At 47.3% G+C, this 20,066-nt stretch overlaps 1 protein-coding gene and 1 long non-coding RNA gene across 2 annotated transcripts in view; one reads left to right on the top strand and one right to left on the bottom strand.

Annotated features, from left to right (window-relative positions):
• Positions 1–20,066, bottom strand: part of LOC309334973 (tubulin alpha-1A chain) — a 94,873-nt gene that overhangs the window by 39,004 nt on the left and 35,803 nt on the right. The gene's annotated exons all lie outside the window — the stretch shown is intronic.
• LOC309335146 overlaps positions 1–20,066 on the top strand; it is a 101,805-nt gene that overhangs the window by 60,001 nt on the left and 21,738 nt on the right. Inside the window, exon 2 of the long non-coding RNA XR_014153394.1 lies at positions 2,777–4,065. This is a non-coding gene — a long non-coding RNA (uncharacterized lncRNA). The remainder of the gene's footprint in view (positions 1–2,776; positions 4,066–20,066) is intronic.

The following is a 20,066-nucleotide window of genomic DNA, read 5'->3' as shown; positions in this document are numbered from 1 at the left end:
AATTCTTAGAACAGCCCTGTGAAATTTGATTGGCATTATTTGCCACCAGATTGCAACTGGGAAAGGAGCTGAGGCTGAGAATCTCAGCGGCTTGTTTAAAAATTGCCCCATAGGTTTGACATCCAAGGACAGATTAGAACGCAGGGCTTTCCAACACGTGGCTCCCACTTTGCTACTGCTCTACACCACCACCAATATTCTAAGGTAAAGGTAAAGGGACCCCTGACCATTAGGTCCAGTCGTGACCGACTCTGGGGTTGCGGCGCTCATCTTGCTCTATTGGCCGAGGGAGCCGGCGTACAGCTTCCAGGTCATGTGGCCAGCATGACTAAGCTGCTTCTGGAGAACCAGAGCAGTGCACTGAAATGCCGTTTACCTTCCCGCTGGAGCAGTACCTATTTATCTACTAGCACTTTGATGTGCTTTTGAACTGCTAGGTTGGAAGGAGCAGGGACCGAGCAACGGGAGCTCACCCCGTCGCAGGGATTTGCACCGCTGACCTTCTGATCGGCAAGTCCTAGGCTCTGTGGTTTAACCAATATTCTACTGGGCTTTTTCAGCTGTGGCTCCGATCTGGTGGAACGCTCTGTCACAAGAGACTAGGGCCCTGCGGGACTTGACATCTTTCCGCAGGGTCTACAAGACAGAGCTGGCCAGGGCACAGCCTGGCTCCCTCCTTTGGCAATCGTCACAGAACTCTAGCCCAATGGTTGCCATTAATCTGACTGGAATTAATTTTATAATGAAATGATTTTAGAATGTTTTATCATTTTACTGTTGTTAGCCGCTCTGAGCCCGGCTTCGGCTGGGGAGGGCTGGATATAAATAAAAAATTTTATTATTATTTATTATTCTGCATTTGGTCCCTCCAGTTCCTCTCCCCTCTCTGGCCAGGTCCTGCTATGAGGCGAAATTCAACAGCTGCTGAAAGAGTCCTATGCTAAGGTCTCTGGGTGGGCAGCTCCTTGCCAACCATTCTTTCTTGGCCCAAGGCACTGCAAAGGATGCAGTTGCCCCATCCCCAGGGTTGATGTAAGATGCAAGTGTCCCTGCCAGATGGAACTGGGGAGGTTGGGGAGGCTACAATCCTTGACCTCAGGCACCAAAGTGTTTTGGGCTGGGCTATAGCTGTTCATTTAAGCACTGCTCTAGACAAACTGAGCAGTTGCTTTATACTTACCCCAAAGCTGATCCACATGCTTTGTGACCTTAAATCTATTAGGTAGGTAAAGGACCCCTGGATGGTTAAGTCCAGTCAAAGGCGACTATGGGGTTGCGGCGCTCATCTCGCTTTCAGGCCGAGGGAGCCGGCGTTTGTCTGCAGACAGCTTTCCAGGTCCTGCGGCCAGCATGACTAAACTGCTTCTGGCACAATGGGACACTGTGGCAGAAGCCAAAGCGCGCGGAAATGCCATTTACCTTCCCGCCGCAGTGGTACCTATTTATCTACTTGCACTGGTACCGCAGTGGTACCTATTTATCTACTTGCACTTGCTGGGACAGAGCAATAGGAGCTCACTCCATTGCAGGGATTCAAACTGCCAACCTTCCGATCGGCAAGCCCAAGAGGCTCAGTGGTTTAGACCACAGCTCCACCCGCGCCCCGCTTTAAATCTATTAAACCAGTGGTTCACAATTGGGGGTCTGTGGACCCCCAGGAGTCTGTATAACCTACACAGGCACCAATAGCCTGGTAGGCAGACAGGTCACTCAGCACAGGGCATATGTCCATGTTTAAGCTCCTTCATGGATTACTGCCTTGCCGTGGCGAAGGGGCTTGAATAACTCAGAGAAGCTATGAGCTATGCCGTGCAGGGCCACCCAAGATGGACAGGTCATAGCGGAGAGTTTTGACCAAACGTGATCCACCTGGAGCAGGAACCGGCAAGCCACTCCAGTATCCCTGCCAAGAAAACTCCATGGACAAAGACAACAGGCATATAAAAGTTATGACGCTGGAAGATGAGCCCCTCAGGTCGGAAGGCGTCCAACATGCTACTGGGGAAGAGCGAAGGACAAGTACAAGTAGATTCAGAGCTGATGAAGCGGCTGGGCCAAAGCCGAAAGGACGCTCAGTTGCAGATATTCCTGGAAGCGAAAGGAAAGTCCAATGCTGTAAAGAAAAGTATTGCATAGAAACCTGGAATGTAAGAACCATGAACCTTGGTAAGTTGGATGTGGTCAAAAATGAGATGGCAAGAATAAATATTGACATCCTGGGCATCAGTGAACTAAAATGGATGGGAATGGGCGAATTCAGTTCGGATGACCATCATATCTACTACTGTGGGCAAGAATCCCATAAAAGAAATGGAGTGGCCCTCATAGTCAACAAAAGAGTGGCAAAAGCTGTACTGGGATGCAATCACAAAAATGATAGAATGATCTCGATACGAATCCAAGTCAGACCTTTTAACATAACAGTAATCCAAGTTTATGCACCAACCACCGGTGCTGAAGAAACTGAAATTGACCAATTCTATGAAGACTTACAACACCTTATAGAAATGACACCAAAGAAGGATGTTCTTCTCATTATAGGGGATTGGAATGCTAAAGTAGGGAGTCAAGAGATAAAAGGAACAACTGGCAAGTTTGGCCTTGGGGTTCAAAACGAAGCAGGGCAAAGGCTAATAGAGTTATGCCAAGAGAACAAGCTGGTCATCACAAACACTCTTTTCCAACAACACAAGAGACGACTCTACACATGGACATCACCACATGGGCAGCATCGAAATCAGATTGACTATATTCTCTGCAGCCAAAGATGGAAAAGCTCTATACAGTCAGCAAAAACAAGACCTGGAGCTGACTGTGGCTCAGATCATCAGCTTCTTATAGCAAAATTCAAGCTTAAACTGAAGAAAGTAGGAAAAACCACTGGGCCGGTAAGATACAATCTAAGTCAAATCCCTTATGAATACACAGTGGAAGTGAGGAACAGGTTTAAGGATTTAGATTTGGTGGACAGAGTGCCTGAAGAACTATGGATGGAGGCTCGTAACATTATACAGGAGGCAGCAACTAAAACCATCCCAATGAAAAGGAAATGCAAGAAAGCAAAGTGGCTGTCCAACGAGGCCTTACAAATAGCTGGAGAGAGAAGGCAAGCAAAATGCGAGGGAGATAATGAAAGATACAGGAAATTGAATGCAGATTTCCAAAAAATAGCAAGGAGAGACAAGAAGGCCTTCTTAAATGAGCAATGCAAAGAAACAGAGGAAAACAATAGAATGGGAAAAACCAGAGATCTGTTCAAGAAAATTGAAGATATGAAAGGAACATTTCGTACAAAGATTACCATAATAAAAGACAAAAGTGGAAAGGACCTAACAGAAGCAGAAGACATCAAGAAGAGGTGGCAAGAATACACAGAGGAACTATACCAGAAAGAAATGGATGTCTCGTACACCCCAGGTAGTGTGGTTGCTGACCTTGAGCCAGACATCCTGGAAAGTGAAGTCAAATGGGCCTTAGAAAGCACTGCTAATAACAAGGCCAGTGGAAGTGACGATATTCCAGCTGAACTATTTAAAATTTTAAAAGATGATGCTGTTAAGGTGCTACACTCAATATGCCAGCAAATTTGGAAAACTCAGCAGTGGCCAGAGGATTGGAGAAGATCAGTCTACATCCCAATCCCAAAGAAGGGCAGTGCCAAAGAATGCTCCAACTACCGCACAATTGCACTCATTTCACACGCTAGCAAGGTTATGCTTAAAATTCTACAAGGCAGGCTTAAGCAGTATGTGGACCGAGAACTCCCAGAAGTGCAAGCTGGATTTCGAAGGGGCAGAGGAACCAGAGACCAAATTGCAAACATGCGCTGGATTATGGAGAAAGCTGGAGAGTTCCAGGAAGACATCTACTTCTGCTTCATTGACTATGCAAAAGCCTTTGACTGTGTCGACCACAGCAAACTATGGCAAGTTCTTAAAGAAATGGGAGTGCCTGATCACCTCATCTGTCTCCTGAGAAATCTCTATGTGGGACAAGAAGCTACAGTTAGAACTGGATATGGAACAACTGATTGGTTCAAAATTGGGAAAGGAGTACGGCAAGGCTGTATATTGTCTCCCTGCTTATTTAACTTATATGCAGAATTCATCATGTGAAGGGCTGGGCTGGATGAATCCCAAGCCGGAATTAAGATCGCCGGAAGAAATATCAACAACCTCAGATATGCAGATGACACAACCTTGATGGCAGAAAGTGAAGAGGAATTAAAGAACCTTTTAATGAGGGTGAAAGAGGAGAGCGCAAAATATGGTCTGAAGCTCAACATCAAAAAAACGAAGATCATGGCTACTGGGCCCATCACCTCCTGGCAAATAGAAGGGGAAAAAATGGAGGCAGTGAGAGATTTTACTTTCTTGGGCTCCATGATCACTGCAGATGGTGACAGCAGTCACAAAATTAAAAGACGCCTGCTCCTTGGGAGAAAGGCGATGGCAAACCTAGACAGCATCTTAAAAAGCAGAGACATCACCTTGCCAACAAAGGTCCGTATAGTTAAAGCCATGGTTTTCCCAGTAGTGATGTATGGAAGTGAGAGCTGGACCATCAAGAAGGCTGATCGCCGAAGAATGGATGCTTTTGAATTATGGTGCTGGAGGAGACTCTTGCGAGTCCCATGGACTGCAAGAAGATCAAACGCATCCATTCTTAAGGAAATCAGCCCTGAGTGCTCACTGGAAGGACAGATCGTGAAGCTGAGACTCCAATACTTTGGCCACCTCATGAGAAGAGACGACTCCCTGGAAAAGACCCTGATGTTGGGAAAGATGGAGGGCACAAGGAGAAGGGGACGACAGAGGACGAGATGGTTGGACAGTGTTCTTGAAGCTACAAACATGAGTCTGACCAAACTGCGGGAGGCAGTGGAAGACAGGAGTGCCTGGCGTGCTCTGGTCCATGGGGTCACGAAGAGTCGGACACGACTAAACGACTAAACAACAACACAAGCTTCAAAAGATTGCAAAACAAACAAACAAACAAACAAACAAACAAACAAACAAACCCCACAACCCTTTTGCTCACTAATCATTTAATTACACAGAGTTAACGTGACACAAACTTCGCAACATGAACTGCCCTCTGCCTTTAGAATGTTACCACCTGTTCCAAATCTTCTGTCGAAAACCCGGCTCCAAATATCGTGAGCCACTGACATGGGCTGTTTGCTTGATCTGGCTTTCCTCCTGTCCTCCAGCGCCACAGCCAGATAGTTCTAATTCCATTCCACAGATAACGCATCATCATTGCACACATCCTTATACACTAACTGAGTCCACTCCCTTACAGTATCCATTCCTCACAGATCTCTGGTGGCGGCGGCGGCAGCAGCAGCTCAAATTCTTCCTTATAAAGACGATGGATAGGCCGCGCTGCAGTGGCATAAGGAGGGGGAGATGTTGGCAGCCGGGGGGCTGGGACAGAAAAAGAGCAAATAAAATAACATTTTAAAAATGTAGTAGTGTACAATAGGTCTTGGTTAGTTTTTCAGGGCAAAGATGCACATTAGGTTGGGAGTTCCAGGATCAAAACACCCAGTGTGAAGCTCCTTTTGGGAAAAAGCATCTACTGGAGGGACAATTTAAATGGAGTCTCCCTCCCTCTCTCTTTGTGTGTGTTTGCAGAAGGCTTAACCTCTGCTTTCCACTTTAATTCACGACCCCCTTTAGTTGCCACTATCCCTGAAGGAGCAAACATATCAGCACGATTTTTTTTTTGCCCATGTTGCTTTCCTGTTTTCTTTTTTAAAATTAATAGCAGCTTCGAGAGGCAGGTACAATTTGCACTATGCCAATAAAGGCTGAATGAATGAATGAACAATTTGGGTCACAACGACAGCATTGTGGGGGAACAGTGCGAGTTGGCCCCCCCACATCCAAATCAAGACCCCACTCCGTGGCTGCTATTTTTGAAGAATATTGCATTGACTTTCCAACCACAGGATTTCCAATGTTCCATTGTAGTCTGACCCTCAGAACATTGTTTTCCCACATTGCTGCTATTGATACTTCTTTTAAAAATAGCATTAATCTGAATCCTGAAAATGATTACGTGCTTATGATCCATGACCTCCAAGGGGAGAGCTATACACATAGATGTGTTTAGGGCTGGGGTGGCTTACGGTCCAAATCTTGAGCAAACGTACTGGGTTTTACAAAATCAGAAAAACACACAAGCAAATTTACAATTGCCTAACTAGGTGCTTTTGCACACACTGGGTGGGCATTTAAAAAATACACACTCAACAGTCAAAGTGCACAGTACTTAATTTTCCTAATAGAATCAACAAATCATGAGGCAGGAACAAATAAAAAGGGGACATTTACTGGTATGAATGGGAAAGACAAAAGTTGCTCCTCATACAGTGGTACCTCAGGTTACATACGCTTCAGGTTACATACGCTTCAGGTTACACACGCTTCAGGTTACAGAGTCCGCTAACCCAGAAATAGTGCTTCAGGTTAAGAACTTTGCTTCAGGATGAGAACAGAAATTGTGCAGTGGTGGCACAGCAGCAGCAGGAGGCCCCATTAGCTAAAGTGGTGCTTCAGGTTAAGAACAGTTTCAGGTTAAGTACGGACCTCTGGAATGAATTAAGTACTTAACCCGAGGTACCACTGTACCTCAGTTCAAGTACCGGTAAGTGCAGGTGTGGACTACAAATGAGAGAAAAATGGACTAACAGTTAAATAATGCTCAAATGTGGACAGGTCCACAGTTACTTTTCTACTGTACCAAACCAGGGCCAGCCAATTCCAAATTGCCTTGGGCTCAGAGGCGGAGCTAGCTGCTCTGGCACTTGGAGCAGGGCAGGGCGAGCATCCCGGGGGGGGCTGGGGGGGCAATGTCACCCCCCCCCAGGGATGACACCCAGGGCGCACAACACCCACCACATCCCCTTCCTCTGTCAGTGCTTGGGCTACAGAAATCCAGGGATTCCAGGCTAGGAGAAAAGCCCTACGACCTACAGTGGTACTTTGGGTTGCATACACTTCAGGTTACATATGCTTCAGGTTACAGACTCCGCTAACCCAGAAATAGTGCTTCAGGTTAAGAACTTTGCTTCAGGATGAGAACAGAAATCGTGCTCTGGCAGTGCGGCAGCAGCAGGAGGCCCCATCAGCTAAAGTGGTGCTTCAGGTTAAGAACAGTTTCAGGTTAAGAACGGACCTCCGGAACGAATTAAGTATGTAACCATAGGTATCACTGTAGTAGAATCACAGCCACCCACTTTCCACTCCAGACTCTTGGGAAACTGAATTACAGACTCCGCCCCACCCCATTCCGTGGAAGTGAATTTCTACTCCCTTCACTTGTATTGAAAAAAGAAAACCCAACAGAATCAGAATAACCCTTTAGGGGGAAATGTAAGCCCTCCATCACTACAAGATGTGTAAAAATGTCCCACTGTGGCAAAATAGCTCAAGCTAACACACCCTAGGATTTATAGGCATACCCACATCACATGTTTTTTTAAAAAACTGACATAATCATAGGAGAAGCTGCTAATGAAATGCAATAATGGATCAAAATCCTGTCTGTCCAGCTTCTACATGCTAAAAGAGCTCCCTGTGTCATGCAAGTGATTTTGAAATGTCAACCCTAAACAGGACCGGAAGCCAGCCCCCAATCTGCTGCCCATCATCTTGTCTTGCCTCTTTCCACCCTGTCGCAAGCTTTCTGACCCACCAGTTAGGATTTGCACACACCCCTAGATTATACGCACAGGAATAATAACTCCTCTTTAGATTTTGTTTCAAGGGCCCCTATGTCCCAGTAGTAGTACAGTGGTACCTCGGGTTAAGTACTTAATTCGTTCTGGAGGTTTGTTCTTAACCTGAAACTGTTCTTAACCTGAAGCACCACTTTAGCTAATGGAGCCTCCTGCTGCTGCTGCGCCGTCGGAGCCCAATTTCTGTTCTCATCCTGAAGCAAAGTTCTTAACCTGAAGCACTATTTCTGGGTTAGTCTGTAACCTGAAGCGTATGTAACCTGAAGCGTATGAAACCCGAGGTACCACTGTAGTAGTAGTAGTAGTAGTAGTAATAATTATTATTATTATTTATACCCCCCCCCCCAGCTAAGACTGGGCTCAGGGTGGCTAACACCAAATATAAAATACAGCTTAAAAAACAAGATTAAAATACAACATAAAAACATTAAAACTTTAGAACTGTAGATCCAGGTTAACCCTCAGGCCAGGGATGCTGCAGTCCAGAACCTTAGACAACTCTGGTGAGATTCCCAGTGAGCAGTAGGATAGGGAGCCACCGGGTGGGTGTCTATGGGGTGCCAGGGGGTCTGTACTGCAGCATAGTGGCTGCTGTGTGTCGGGGATTGGGATTATGGGCAGCAGAGGAAATTGAGGGACCACGGCGGTTGCTGGATGTTTCATGCGATGGCAGAGGGGCTGAGCCACTTTCTGTCCCTGAAACCGGCGGCCGGCTTATTGCACGATGGGGATAAATTTCCCTGCCTTGCGCTGAGGAGTATAGGAATGAAAAAATTCCAGCAGCTTGCCCAGGTACAGCTATGAGCAGGAGGGAATTTGTGTCTACTCAAAGGAAAGAGACATGCACAGCAGCAGCTAAGCATAAAAGCTAGTTGTCCACTAATCTGGCCTTCTGCCTTTCCGAGCCTGTTTCATCTTAGGGGAAAGCGGAAGGTTGTGTTTTTGTTTTTTAACGTTGCCACGTTGCAAAAAGGGATGAAAATAGAATGCCTTGTCTTTGCAGTTTGTGCACCACTGTGCTTCCGGAGGCCTGCGAGTAGGATAATTTTTTTGTTGTGGCACCACCTTCTGGAAGCAACTGGAAGCAACAGCCACAAAGATAACTGATATCACTGTTATCACTGATAAAGCAAATTATTTTTTCAGTGTGAGGCCTTAGCACAAAACAATCTGATCCTAACTGTGCTTACTTGGAAGTGCCACTGATTCCTCTGAAAAGTTAGCTTAGGGTGTCATCCTTTGGCTTTGCCAATAATAAATTTGTTGCAGCGATGAGGCTTTTCATCTCTCTCTCTCTCTCTCTCTCTCTCACATACAACAGATTCTGCCCTCCAAATTATACTTTGCGGAGGGAATAGCCCTTGGAAACATTCCAGGATGGACATGGGGGGGGGTGTTCTTTTGATGCAGGGTTCATCAACTTGGTGCCCAGGGGCACCCAATGGGTGGCCCTCAGGTTGTTGTTGGTTTTTTAATGAGGAGGGAAATTGGATTCGTTGGTTTTTTTCAATTGAGGGGAAATGGCATGCACTTCCTTCATCAATGGAGGTTCTTTCTGAATGTGTAGGTGCTGAAGCATGCTCTGTGGGAGACTGAGAGAAATGCCCTTGGGCAGAGAGACAGGGATGTTTGTGTGTCATATGTGAGAGATCCAGGTGGCGCTGTGGTCTAAATCACTGAACCTCTTGGGCTTGCCGGTGGGAAGGTTGGTGGTTCGAATCCCTGTGATGGAGTGTTCTCCCTTGGCTCTGACCCAGCTCCTGCCAACCTAGCAGTTTGAAAACACACCACTGTGAGTAGATAAATACGTCCCCCTGTGGTGTTTCCATCAGCTCTGGTTTCCGTCATGGTGTTCCATTGTGCCAGAAGCGGGTTAGTCATGCTGGCCATATGACCCGGAAAGCTGTCTGTGGGCAAATGCCAGCTCCCTCGGCCTGAAAGCGAGACGAGCCCTGCAACCCTATAGTGGCCTTTGACTGGACTTAGCCATTCAGGGGTCCTTCACCTTTACCTTATATGTGAAGTGTGTGTGTGTGTGTGTGTGTGTGTGTGAGAGAGAGAGAGAGAGAGAGAGAGAGAGGTGTGTTGACCTTGTATATTTTTGCTGGTCCTAGAGAATATTCCCTGTTGTCCTTAGACAGCATCATTGTGTGTGGACTGGGGTGGTGGCAAAATTAATATTGTATAGTCTTCACAATCAGGACCAGCAGGGTATTGATGACTTCCCCCCATAAGTATGAGGCTATTGGCAGGCAGGCGGAGGTGGGGAACAATGACTTCACCCTCTCTAATTTTGTGTTGTGCCATGCCCCTATGGCAGCTATTTGGGACTTGGCATCCACCGTACTGTTTCAAAATTCAAAATGTGCACCAAAAAAGGTTGGTCATCCCTATCATTCCTCATTGTTGACCCTGCTGCCTGGGGCTGATGGGAGTTGGAGTCCAGCACTGTACAGTGGTACCTCTGGTTATGTACTTAATTCATTCTGGAGGTCTGTTCTTAACCTGAAACTGTCCTTAACCTGAGGTACCACTTTCAGGGGCGCTGACTTATAAAAAATATTGGGGGGGCGGGGGCCCATACCGACTTATAAAAAATATTGGGGGGGCCCAAGACCTCCAAACCGCTGCTGCTGGGGGAACGAAAGGGGCGAACCCCGGGCTGCCCCGACCTTAAGTGAACCTGTGAGGGCCCGCCCTTTGCGGCAGCCGATTGGCTGCCGCCGTGGGCGGTGAATATTAATGAGCTAGGGGGAATCCCCGCTTCTCGCGGGGCTGACGCCAGCCCCGCGAGATTGTTGATGGGTCGAGAGCCCGCAACCCCACCCCCTCTCTAGATCGGGAGTGGCTTTGTTTTAACTCATTACTGAATGTATTTTAAAAGGTAACTATCGTCAAACAAGGAAAATAAAAAATACCAACATAATTTTGTGATTTTACAAAGCATAATATAACTAATAATTTTCTTAAATTATTGGGGGGGCAGAGCCCCCCCAAACGAATTCTTGAGGGGGCTCGGGCCCCCTCAGGCCCCATGGAGTCGGCGCCTATGACCACTTTAGGGGCCTCCCGTTGCTGCTGCACCACCAATGTGTGATTTCTGTTCTCATCCTGAAGCAAAGTTCTTATTATTATTTCTGGGATAGTGGAGTCTGTAACTTGAAGCGTCTGTAACCTGACGCATATGTAACGTGAGGTACCACTGTATTGGAGGGTCACAGTTTCCCATCCCTGGCTTAGAGCATAATTTGTAATTTCTAAAACCCAATGGAAATCCAACCCGCTGCTCCTGTATGGTATGGGCAGAAAAAAACGCCCTTCCAGTCTTTCTCAGAGCAAAGCATTGCCCTCTGGCACCCAGAGTCATGGGAGATGATTTTCAACATCCATAAATTCCTTCTGCGTCCCAGGGAAACCGAGAGAGAGTCAAGCTGGGGAAGAATCATAGGCTTGCCACGAGAAAGCAAAGCAACATAGCTTGTCTGTTGGCATTCTGGGCCCAAACATTCATCATAAATCAACAGGACCTCGGAGGACACTATTGGATCATTGCCCAAGCTCCACATCGTGGGCACAGACAGCATGAGGTTTCACCCCCCTATCTCAATTCAGCTTGCCTTGGAATTTGGAAAAACAGCACTGGGAAATTCACACATATCTATTCAGAGTTATCTTTTCTTTAGCTGGTCGGAAAAATGCCATTAAATCAAGGGAATAAAATATGCAGACTCACATACCCATGCAGAGAATGTTAACAGACCTTGCCTATTTTTAGACATTCCCAGCACGATGGACAACCCTAGTTAGAATGGAACATCAGATTCTCACTGTAGTCTTTTTGGGGAGAAATCCCTAGTAAATCATTGGCATTCACCTCCCTCACTGAGGGACTTTCTCATTTGCTCCCTGCCCATGTTTGTGAGGCTTGATTCCTGTTTTGCTTCAACATTTATTTTTATTCCGAAGTCCCTGCTGTGCAGGGTGGACTTCCTCATTTGCAAATCCACCACAGTGTGTGATTTATCTCTCTGCCAAAGAAAAGGGCAACACCAGTTTACGCTGATGAAAGTCATAGGACCTGAATCAAACCATGCATATTGTTGCATTTCATGGCAGATTTCCTGTTAAATGTTATTATTATTAAATTCAGGAAATGTCTTCTTGGGGTGTGTGTGAAAGAATTCACCCACCTTGAATCAATGACAGCCCCTTCCTTCAGTTATTTTCCCTTGGCACTGGTCCCGGGGGGGGGGGGTGCTGCCTATCAGGGGTCGGCATCTTGTCACCCTCCCTTTGGAATGGCACCCGGGACGGACCGCCTCCCACCCCGCCTCGGACTGCTCCTGCCTTAGTGTCCAGGCTGAACGATGGGGGTGGAGATGCACCTTCAGGTATACTGGGCCACGAGGCCATTTAGGGCTTTAAAGGTGAACACCAACACTTTGAATTGTGCTTGGAAATGTACTGGGAGCCAAAGTAGGTCTGTCAGGATTTGGGTCATTAGCATGCACACCCTTATACAAAGGACCATCTAATTGTTTATAACTATGGTGAGTAGGAAGGGACGCATGTGGTGCTGTGGGTTAAACCACAGAGCCTAGGACTTGCCCATCAGAAGGTCGGCGGTTCGAATCCCTGTGACGGGCTGAGCTCCTGTTGTTTGGTCCCTGCTCCTGCCAATCTAGCAGTTTGAAAGCACGTCAAAGTGCAAGTAGATAAATAGGTACCGCTACAGCAGGAAGGTAAATGGCGTTTCCGTGCGCTGCTCTGGTTAGCCAGAAGCGGCTTAGTCTTGCTGGCCACGTGACCCAGAAGCTGTACACCGGCTCCCTCAGCCTACAGAGCGAGATGAGCGCCGCAACCCCAGACTCGGTCACGGCTGGACCTAATGGTCAGAGGTTCCTTTACCTTTATGGTGAGTAGGACTCATGAGCTGACCAGTAATATTAGTCCTCAGGACTAAATCATGGGAATAGGAGAGAAAAAGTGGATGTTCCTCAAGGGTCCCCAAACTGAGCCCCGGAACAAGAGAAGAAGGTCGGTCTCCAGTGCTGCATTCAACTGCATGACTGGTCTCTTTTAACAATCATGAATAGGAGCTACAGTGGTACCTCGGGTTAAGTACTTAATTCATTCCGGAGGTCCATTCTTAACCTGAAACTGTTCTTAACCTGAAGCACCACTTTAGCTAATGGGGCCTCCCGCTGCCGCCGCGCAGGAGCACGATTTCTGTTCTCATCCTGAAGCAAAGTTCTTAACCTGAGGTAATATTTCTGGGTTAGCGGAGTCTGTAACCTGAAGCGTATATAACCTGAGGTACCACTGTACTGGTATTGATTAAAAGTGATAGCTCACTGCTACGGCATATGCTTTGTAAGTAGTATGTCCCAGATTGAAGCCATGGCATTTCTAGTTTATATAATATCAAGCAACAGATGATAGGAAACAGTGTTCAAAAACAGCCAGGCACCTGACTATTGGCCACTGATTACCAAGTCAAGATGCCCAGGCACCAGGATGGCACCTGATGTCTCCACCATCTGGAGGTAAATTCCTAGGGATCCTTGGATCTCGACTGTTTTCACACACTAATACCCCATCCTGTAGAATTCTACCAGCTATATTGTATCTGCACAACAGAAATGAATTTCAGGAACCAAAATGCTTTTTTTGTGCAGTCGAAGCAGGAGCTGTGAACAGCATTATAGTTAATTGTTGTGGCTTGTCTTCACTTATTCCACCCTGCTGCCCTGCTAACAGTGGTGAAGAGTACTCTTACGTTATGAATGGTCCATGTCACCATTAAAAAAAAGAGGTAGGACTCTCCCTGGATCAAGTGACTTCTCTTCTTCAAGTTCTCAAAGCTCTTCACCTAGCTCAAGGTTGTCATTTGAACTAGCCAGATGTTTAACTGATAATCAGAGACAGTCCATCATTTGAAAAAATAAGCCTTTAGAGCTGTCTTACCCTGTGGCGTAGCGTGGGTTGTCAGCACCCGGGGCAAGGCAAGTAATTTGCGCCCCCTAACCCGTGGATTTTAGCACTTGAGTCTCTTCCACTAGATTAGCGCCCCCCCCCCGATGTTGCGCCCGGTTCGGCCGGCCCCCCCTACACCCCCCACGCTACGCCACTGGTCTTACCCCAAAATGGCCACCAGACATTCAGTTTTGGTTAGGGTTACCAGACGTCCCCGGTTCCTGGGGACAGCCCCCAGACAAATTCTGTCCCTGGAATGTCCCCCGATTTGTAAATCTGTCCCCAGGAAATGTGGCAGCAGCAGCAGCAGCAGCCCGGAGCCAGCCTGGTAGTGCAGTTGGCTCTGGCTGGCTTCAGGAGCTGCTCGCTGCTGTGGCGCCCGCCATTTTTCCTGCACTGCGGCAGCGAGCAGCTCCTGAAGCCAGCCAGAGCCAACTGGACTGGCCCCTCCTGGGCAACGGCCGCCCACCTGTGACTCCTGAGCCTCCCCTGATCTGTCAAAACAAAGGGGGAAGGGGGAAGAAGATCAGGGAAGGCTCGGGAGGCACGGCCAGGTGGCACGCTGTTGCCCAGTTTTTTAAAAAACTCTGCACATTTAGGGTCTTTTGCCTCAACAGCCCCACTACAGACTCCCTGTTGGTACTCAGCTTCCAAAACAAACAAACAACAACAACAAAAAACAGTGTCCCCGGATTCATTGAAAAAAATCTGGTAACCATAGTTTTGGTTACTGTAACCCTGGTTTGGGGACGTGGGTGGCACTGTGGGTTAAACCACAGAGCCTAGGGCTTGCCAATCAGAAGGTCAGTGGTTCGAATCCCCGCGACAGGGTGAGCTCCCGTTGCTTGGTCCCAGCTCCTGCGCACCTAGCAATTCGAAAGCACGTCAAAGTGCAAGTAGATAAATAGGTACCACTCTGGCGGGAAGGTAAACGGCGTTTCCGTGCGCTGCTCTGGTTCGCCAGAAGCAGCTTAGTCATGCTGCCCACATGACCTGGAAGCTCCCTCGGCCAATAAAGCGAGATGAGCACCGCAACCCCAGAGTCGGTCACGACTGGACCTAACGGTCAGGGGTCCCTTTACCTTTACCTTTAACCCTGGTTTAAGCAGCCATTTGGCGCCAAGCTTATATATCTGAGTTTCTAACACTGATGGGAAATACGTTGGCTTGAAAGCCCATAGGTCCACTGCCAATTATTGTGCTAGATGGGCCACTAGTCTGATCAGGTATGAGGCCTCTGCCAATGAGTTTTATCTCCCCCAACCAAAGGCATGGGGCCATGGTGAACGAACAGAACATCTCTTTCCTGGTTGCTTGGCTTGTTTTGCTGCCAGCTCCGGGGCAAACCTTTGTCCTCGCTCTTCCCACGATAGAGCAAACCCCTGGGAGTGCATAAAACCCTCAGTGGTTATGTGGCAGTCCTTTCTCACGGTTGGCTTGAAACGCTGGCCAAAGATCATTAAGCCTAGTTGCTAGCAGTGTGTATACAAGGGCAAATGGGTAAGGGGGGCTGGGTGGGAATAATGGGACCAGTAACAAAGCATATGGGACATGCAAAGATGTGGTTTGGCCCCTTCTGTTTAACGAGTCATTTAAAAAGGATGTTGGGTGGGTGGGGACACGCTGCAATCCTTTGGTTTTTCCAAAGCTGCTCTGTGTGTGTTCTGTTATGAACTGCAGGGAAAATACATATTTGGCTTAGATGGATGAGAGAAAAAGCTTTTCCCCTGAATGGGTTTCTCAGCTGCCTTGTACAGTTCACCCCAGGCCTCTCCTGCTGGGTAGAATAGAGCTGGCACAAGAAATCACCATCCCTGGCCCTATGCCTGAGCACGGTGTGGGTGGCTGAGGACAGGGAAGGAATGCAGTCAATGAAATGTGACTGGAGATAACTAGTTAGAGCAGTTCAGAGAGAGAGAGAAGGCTTTGCATGCCCAGAGAAGTCTATGAAGGGAAAAGCTATGCTGAGATTCTAGCTTGGGGTCAGCAAACTTTTTCAGCAGGGGGCCGGTCCACTGTCCCTCAGACCTTGTGAGGGGCCAGACTATATTTTTTGTTGGGGGGGGGGAATAAATTCTTATGCCCCACAAATAACCCAGAGATGCATTTTATATACCGTGGTACCTCGGATTAAGTACTTAATTTGTTCCAGAGGTCCGTTTTTAACCTGAAACTGCTCTTAACCTGAAGCACCACTTTAGCTAATGAGGCCTCCTGCTGCCGCTGCCCCGCCAGAGCATGATTTCTGTTCTCATCCTGAAGCAAAGTTCTATAAGACTCACTTTTTCCCTCCTAAAAAGTAAGGGGAAATGTGTGTGCATCTTATGGAGTGAATGCAGGCTGCGCAGCTATCACAGAAGCCAGAACAGCAAGAGGGATCGCTGCTTTCACTGCGCAGCAATCCCTCTTGCTGTTCTGGCTTCTGAGATTCAGAATATTTTTTTTCTTGTTTTCCTCCTCCAAAAACTAGGTGAGTCTTGTGGTCTGGTGCGTCTTATAGAGCGAAAAATGCGGTATTTCTGGATTAACAGAGTCTGTAACCTGAAGCATATGTAACCTGAAGCGTATGTAACCCAAGGTACCACTGTAAAAGGACACGTTCTACTCGTGTAAAAACACGCTGATTTCCAGACCATCAGCGGGCCGGATTTAGAAGAAGAAGAGGAGGAGTTTGGATTTGATATCCCGCCTTTCACTACCTTTAAGGAGTCTCAAAGCGGCTAACATTCTCCTTTCCCTTCCTCCCCCACAACAAACACTCTGTGAGGTGAGTGGGGCTGAGAGACTTCAAAGAAGTGTGACTGGCCCAAGGTCACCCAGCAGCTGCATGTGGAGGAGCGGAGACGCGAACCCGGTTCACCAGATTATGAGACTACCGCTCTTAACCACTACACCACACTGGCGATTGGGCCGGATCCGGCCCCCGGGCCTTAGTTTGCCTACCCATGTTCTAGCTCTTTCCGAGGGTTGTATAAAACTAAGTTTTACTAGGGCAGAGACCCACTGAAATTAACTTTGTCATGTCTATTAATTTCAGTGTGTCTACTTCTGGACATAATTCATATTGAATATGAGTGCAATGTAAGAATTGGCTTCCTTCTCGTAAAGCAACCACTTTGGGTAATTGCTCCTTGAATTTTTACAGAAAGAAAGCCTTGATAGATCAGACCAGAAGTCCACTTGCTGTATTATTGACTTTCCAACAGTGCTCAGCCTGATGCTTGGAAGAAGTTGATGAACTGGGTATTATTATTATTTACTGAATTTATATACCGCCCTATACCCAGAGGTCTCAGGGCTATTCACAGAACAAGATCAACATAAAATCCACAATATATATAAATAATTTAATATAATATAATATATGAATGTAACAGCACACACCCCCCAGCCTGTTTCTTGCCCCCAGCATTTGGTATTCAAAAGTATCTGCCATTTATAAGTGAATTCATGATGTAGCTATAAGGCACCATTCGTGCACAAGAGAAAGATCCCTGGTTGGGGGAATCCCAAGGTTTGAAGCAGGGGAACCTGTCCAAAAATACCGGTAATTCTAACAGGGGTGGGAAATTCCAATACAGCTCAAAGAATATGTTGTGTAAACTGAGCCCTGGTTGACTTGGAAGGGATGAGAATGGAATGGAGTGTTCTGAAAGAGGCATGGCTGGCTGGAATACTGCAACATTTTCTTGCAGATGCCACAGCTAATATGTTTTGAAAGACATCTAATGCCTGCTCCAGAATCAAACGTATCAAATCCCTGTACATCTATTTTCTCTGCTATTTCTGCTCCGAGTACTAAATAAGCATCAGAGCAAGCAGCACCTTTCAGGCACACTACCTCCCCCTGCCCTAGGTTAGATTTTAATTGTTTCGTGAGAAGGTATATTAGATTTTTATAGCATAGCTGCATCTAGACCACATTGCACCACACTAGATTATGTTGTAAACCGCAACATAAGGCAACAGACTTATTAATGCAACAAACTTCAGTTAGCATCCAGTCCCAGGAATTCCCAAGGTCTTACAAAGAGGACAGCCAACCAATTGTTTTTTAAAAACAAAAAGAAAGCTTCCACCCAGAAACAGAGCTAGGCCCATGGGATACAAAATTTGTGGCTAGAGCATGGGTAGGCAAACTAAGGCCCAGGGGCCGGTTCTGACATCCACAGGGCAGACACCACTACCAAAAAGGCCCTCTGCCTGGTTCCCTGCAACCTCACTTCTCGCAGCGAGGGAACCACCAGAAAGCCCTCAGCGCTGGACCTCAGTGCCCAGGCAGGATGATGGGGGTGGAGACGCTCCTTCAGGTATACTGGGTCGAGGCCGTTTAGGGCTTTAAAGGTCAGCACCATCACTTTGAATTGTGCTAGGAAACGTACTGGGAGCCAATGAAGAACTTTCAGGACTGGTGTTATATGGAGATGCAGCAGAGAATAAATAGGCGTGGGGGGATTGGATACTCTCTGGTTGACGTCTCCTTCCAGCAGTGGATTATTTCCAATCTCTGAACTAGTTGAAAGGAAGGGAGGGGGCAACTGGGATAAATTGTAAGGGAGAATGGGAGGGTGGCTGAGTAACCATCCACTCCATCTACAGATTCCCCTATGCCAATTCCCCATCACAACAATAGTGTCACAAGTCAACCATTAAGTCTTGCTAGATGTGGTAAAGTCTGATTCAAAGCCAGATCCATGTTCATAGGACATGCCAGGACATGGGTTTCCTCCACACTTCCCGCCTGCAGCATGTATACGCATGTGATAATCTACATGCAGGGAACACTTTTTTCTTACACACGTTTCCAGTGATTTCAGTAGTCCTTACTTCCTGGTTACTTGCACAGAGATTTATTACTCTGCCTGAAACACTTATGTTTAGGAAGGTCAATGCATCATAAAAGGCGCTTCCAGGCAGCGTCTCATCCAGACACTGATCAAATCTGGACCGTTTTTTTAGGAGCGATTCCTCCTCCTCCTCCACCCTGCTCCTTTTGCACTCAGAGTTTAGTTTAACAACCTGCAATTTCAGAGAGTCCCTGAAATAGCTTCCAGATCTGCAGCACAGATTGCTGCCTTGCTTTCAGCTATCAACTGATTTGATTGTATGTGTGTGTCACTCAAGAAGACTTGCCCAAAGGCGCAAATGTTGATCTGGAAAAAGCCACAGGGGAAAAAAAATCCCTGTTGCCCAGGGAACAATGGTTATTTATTTATGAACATGAATGACAACTGGCACATAGCCTCAGGGCATAACCATCCAGGAGTGCTGTGGGGGAATGAAGATGGCAGGTTGCTTTAATTGCAGTGAGACCCCCCTAGGTCAGGTAACAGCTATCAACATTAAATCAGCCTAAAGCAGGGCTGGGAGCCCTTGCATGGAGAGAATCAGCTTGCAAGATTTCTCACAAGACTGCAGAATTGGATATAACAGTAGGAAGATCTGGGGGAAGGACATAAAAACAATCAAGTCTTTGTGCTCAGCCCAATACTTCAGCCATGGCCCAACACATCCCTCAAGAATCACAGGCAGGAAGAGCTTTCTTAGATAAGAATAAGTCCTGTTATTTAAGATGGAATTAACTTTCAAGTAAGACATGCTGTGGGCTTGCCAATCAGAAGGTCGGCGGTTCAAATCCTCGCAACGGGGTGAGCTCCCATTGCTTGGTCCCTGCTCCTGCCAACCTAGCAGTTCGAAAGCACGTCAAAGTGAAAGTAGATAAATAGGTACCACTCCGGCGGGAAGGTAAACGGCGTTTCCGTGTGCTGCTCTGGCTCGCCAGAAGTGGCTTAGTCATGTTGGCCACATGACCCAGAAGCTGTACGCCGGCTCCCTCGGCCAATAAAGCGAGATGAGCGCCGCAACCCCAGAGTCGGCCACGACTGGACCTAATGGTCAGGGGTCCCTTTACCTTTATGATAATAGTAGGAAGATCTGTGGGAAGTACAGGACGACAATCAAGTCTTTGTGCTCAGTCCAATACTTCAGTCATGGCCCAACGCATCCCTCCAGAACCACAGGCAGGAAGAGCTGGCTCAGATAAGAATAAGTCCTGTTATTTAAGATGGAATTAACTTTCAAGTAAGACATGCTTTCATTTGCAGGCATGGGAAGCGTGGGGCTGTGGTCCTCCCCCGCCCACCCCATATAAAATATTTGAGGGGGCTGACACCCCCCCCCAAAAAAATAGTTGGTGAGCATTGCCATTGGGTGTGTGTTTGTGTCTTGTGATCGATTGCGCGGGGCGGGGCTTACCTGCTTGCCCCCCCCCGCATATTTTATTCATGTTGGCACCCCAACTCTGTTTCGTGGAGGTGGAAAGCCTTTAGCTCGGGTCAAGCTC

The sequence above is a fragment of the Podarcis erhardii genome (genome assembly GCF_964252035.2).
Source record: "Podarcis erhardii genome assembly, chromosome: 2".
Classification (NCBI taxonomy): Eukaryota; Metazoa; Chordata; class Lepidosauria; order Squamata; family Lacertidae; genus Podarcis; species Podarcis erhardii.
The sequence above is the reverse complement of the archived record's forward strand: the minus strand, read 5'-3'. Positions and strand labels throughout refer to the sequence as shown.